Here is a 4,793-nt window from a genome sequence, read left to right as displayed (position 1 = left end):
GGTCTTCATAGTGCAACTTGCTTGGTGGTGCCCCTTGCTTAGTGGTGTTGCAGACTCTGGGGCCTTTCAGAACAGGTGTACTGAGATCATGTGACAGATCATGTGACACTTAGATTGCACACAGGTGGACTTGATGTAACTAATTATGTGACTTCTGAAGGTAATTGGTTACACCAGATCTTATTTAGGGGCTTCATAGCAAAGGGGGTATGCACCCACCACTTTTCAGTTTTCTTTATGTTGAATTTTTTTAAACAAGTWATTTTTTTMATTTCACTTCACCAATGTAGACTATTTTGTGAATGTCCATTACATGAAATCCAAATTAACATCCATTTAAATTACAGGTTGTAATGCAACAAAATAGGAAAAACGCCAAGGGGGGTGAAAACTTTTGCAAGGCACTGTAACTCATTTATAACCTGGGGCACCACGGAGAAGTTTATTTAAGGAGTTTCATCTTCCGAATKAACTCTTACAGATCTAAAGATCTCTTACATTTCAGTCATCAATCGGTCATTAATTATTCTTTACCTTCTATCGGTCTCATCTGAATGTCGTAAATTTCTTCGTTATATGCACGAACCCCGGCTAACAAGTTGAATCAGCAATTCACAAATGAGCTTAATCATTTATTTACTAAATACCTAAATAATCACAAAGAATTGAATATATATACACAATAGATCATACATTGATTACTAATCATGTCATGAAAAGTTCCTAGTGGGCTAACCCGATATGACGGCTGGTTACACAAAGGAAGGGGGTTGGGGTTGAATGAAAGAGCGGGAAGACTGAGGGACAAAGGAATTTGGTCTCTATCGGACCTCGAGAAGCTATGCTACCTTAAATACAGAATCTTATGCATTTTAATAACCACCCATTTGGAAAAGGAAAATGCGAGATATACATTTACTCTGAGCTGCATTTCGAAAGATGGATCGAAGATGGAAGACTGGTTTGCCCAGCAGAGATCGCCATTGTCCTTTCAAGAATCTTTGTGGTCAAAGTACCCTGTCGTTCTTAGGAGATTGTCTGTTCTTTCCTAGGCCACGTATGTTTACAGTTGCAGCTGACAACTCGACGTATCACTTCTTCTTTAGTGAAGAATAGTTCAAAGTTCAAACCAAGTTGCCATAATCAGCTCGTGACTAGACTCAGCTCTGGCAGGTCTAGTTGAAATTCACCATTCCAGCGTGGTGATCTTCACCTCCACGTGATCTGATCTCATGTAAATTTTGTTAGCTAGAGTAGTCATTCAACCATTCGCAACCACAGCTCACGCCGGGGTTTGCTTAGTCTGATGTGAATTGGGTCACAGGAGCTTTTGTACTGGAGAAGAGAAGGGAGTGTTTCATCCCTCTCCAACCAAAGTCTGTTCACTTGGGCGTCGCCACTAGTGAGCGTAAGTTAACTTATGAAAACATTTATCTTATTTAGGAGGCTAAAATTACATTTAATCTTTTCACAAATAGTTTCATATTCAAACATTAAAAATGCACAACAATTCCATGTGAATCTGATAACTAGAATGTGTAGACTAAGATACAATTTATGTCATCCTATCATCAGATATGATGTCCCAGACAACAACTGATCTGACATAATATTCTTTAAGTAACAACGAACACTTTCAACTGGTTGAGAAAGGGAAATATTGTTCCACTCTCCAACCTTTTGATGCTACCATACTTTCTATCGGGTAACAAAGTGCTTTCCAAGAGTCCATTCTGTAGAGTGGAGAGAGAAGGGGGAAAGGTATTTATGGGGGAGGGTCAGAAACCTCACCCAACAGGGCAACGTCATGACAACTGATTTCTCATTAAGAGTGTTGTTTTAATTCTATATGGGTGCCTTGCTTTGGTCATGTCTTCTCTTGTGGGTCAATGATTTTAACACAGTGTCCAAAGAAGGGCCAGAAGTATACAGAATGGTGTCGTCTGCGTAGAGGTGGATCAGAGAATCACCAGCAGCAAGAGCGACATTATTGATATATACCGAGAAAAGAGTCGGCCTGAGAATTGAACCCTGTGGCACCCCCATAGAGACTGCCAGAGGTCCGGACAACAGGCCCTTCGATTTGACGCACTAAACTCTATCTGAGAAGTAGTTGGTGAACCAGGCGAGGCAGTCATTTGAGAAACTAAGGCTGTTGAGTCTGCCGATAAGAATGCGGTGATTGACAGAGTCGAAAGCCTTGGCCAGGTCGATGAAGATGGCTGCACAGTACTGTCTATTATCGATGGCGGTTATAATATCATTTAGGACCTTGAACGTGGCTGAAGTGCACCCATGACCAGCTCGGAAACCAGATTGCATAATGGAGAAGGTACGGTGGGATTCGAAATGGTCGGTGTTAACTTGGCTTTCGAAGACTTTAGAAAGGCAGGGTAGGATAGATATAGGTCTGTAACAGTTTGGGTCTTGAGTGTCTCCCCCTTTGAAGAGGGGGATGACCGCGGCAGCTTTCCAATCTTTAGGGATCTCAGACGATACGAAAAATAATATCCCCCCAGCCAAATAGTGTCCCCCACTGCGTCACAATGGGATTCGATAAACTATTAGCGTCCGTTTCTATATCAACGGTGTGATTACCTAATGACTAGAATTTTGGAGATCATTACAGCCTAAAGGACGTTCTTTTCATCATCTCTATGCAAACAAGGCTGAGTTCCGCAACAATGTTGCTGTTTAAGCATACTGCTAAAGCAACACTCGAGTCGTTTAAGGGGAAACATTTTAATGTCTTGGAAATGGCTAGACAAAGCCCAGACCTCAATCCAATTGAAAATCTGTGGTGTGACTTAAATATTGCTGTACACCAGCGGAACCCATCCAACTTGAAGGAACTGGAGCAGTTTTACCTTGAAGAATGGGTAAAAATCACCGTGGCTAGATTTGCCAAGCTTATAGAGAGAAACCCCAAGAGACTTGCAGCTGTTTTGCTGCAAAAGGTGGCTCTACAAAGTATTGACTTAGTTATGCACGCTCAAGTTTTCAGTTTTTTTGTCTTATTTCTTGTTTGTTTCACAAGAAAAAATATTTTGCATCTTCAAAGGGTAAGCATGTTGTATAAATCACATGATACAAAACCCACCAAAATCCATTTTAATTCCAGGTTGTAAGGCAACAAAATAGGAAAAATGCCAAGGGGGGTGAATACTTTCGCAAGCCACTGTAAATGTTGCATGATTTAATTCAATCACGTAATCAATTAAACGTTAGGTAATCGATTTGATAAAATATCATGTCATCACATTAAGGATACTAAAGACATGACATTTATGACACCCCATGCGAGGAATCTAGTGACGTACTGTGTAAGGGACACCCTAGATGCGCAAACTGTTGACTATTTATCTCTGGATTTGATGATAACTCTTTGTTTAAAATGGTAAAAGTTAAACAGTGGTGAAACAGTTGTTTCAAACATACACACACACACACGCTCACACCAACGGGGGGAGACAGGTTTACTACATTCCATCCTGGGAAGCCTCGGACATCCTCGGATGCCACCGGACACAACTGTTTTGATAAGGTTGTTTTCAAAGACACACACACCTCCCAACGAACTGATGTCTCTTCTGTAGAGAGAGGGAGAAACAGATCGGGGAGACAGAGAGAGACAGTGATTTTCTTCAAAAATGTTACTACCGACATGCATATATATATTACATCATTTTTTGATGAAGGAAAGATTACAAATGTATTTTGTTCATAGAGAAAAAGCCATTGGGGCTGTGCCTTCTCTCTCTCTCCTAGTGTGTAACTTGACACCCGGCCTCAGACACACCGCTCACACGCTCACACCCCAACAGGTGCTGAGCCGGAGGAAGTGAGAGAAAGAGAAACACAGAGGGCCAGAGGAATAGAGATTTCATTCTTTAAAGGTAAATTACATTTTAAACCCACTTTTTTCAAAAAATGTGACTACCAACACTTAAATATATTACTATTATTAAAAGTTGACTATGTAATTTTAAACTATACCACTAAAATGTTTATTATAAAAAAAAATGTTTTACTGAACCTATATATAAATCATACACATCATTATCTCTCACACACACACACACAAGACCATTCGCTGGGGCTCTTAGGCAAACACACCACATCACACACAACAAACACACACACACAACACACACACAACACACACACACACACACACACAAAGAGGACGAATGCACCCTGCGCAGCACAGATTCCCAGGTGTCTTCCCCAAGTTCCTCCCCAAATCCTTTTCCCATCGAGTCTTTAAAGGCACCAAAGAAGGGTTCTGTAAGTCATGAATGATTGCATATACATCGGAAATTGCGCCCCTGGAAGCTTGTTCAGCTCCAAAGATGCTCTCTATAGCTGTATTCGCAGGCCTATGGAGGAATTCGAGGTGGTTAGCTCTGACAAAGTTCCTAGTCTGGAGATAGCGGAAAAAGTGGGATTGGGGAGGTTGAACCTTTCCTGTAGCTGAGCAAAAGAGGCAAATGTATCATCAAAGAATAACTGGGCTAGTGAGGAGAGGCCAGTGAGTGCCAGATGCCAAAAGCCCCATCATTCAAAGATGGAGGAAATAAAAGTTTCTGATTGATTGGGCCTGATAGAGAAAAGCCTCGGAGGCCAAGGCTAAACGGAACTGATTCCAAATTTTAAAGAAGCTGCTTTACAATTGGGTTGACACACCTTTTGCCTAGGGACACTGGGAGAGACGAGCACAACACAGAAGAAAGTGCAGCAGGTTTACAACGATTCAGACTCCATCTGGACCCAGAGTGGTCTGGGGCCAGTAG

The sequence above is a fragment of the Salvelinus sp. IW2-2015 genome, unplaced genomic scaffold, assembly GCF_002910315.2.
Source record: "Salvelinus sp. IW2-2015 unplaced genomic scaffold, ASM291031v2 Un_scaffold1526, whole genome shotgun sequence".
Taxonomy (NCBI): Eukaryota; Metazoa; Chordata; class Actinopteri; order Salmoniformes; family Salmonidae; genus Salvelinus; species Salvelinus sp. IW2-2015.
The sequence above is the reverse complement of the archived record's forward strand: the minus strand, read 5'-3'. Positions refer to the sequence as shown.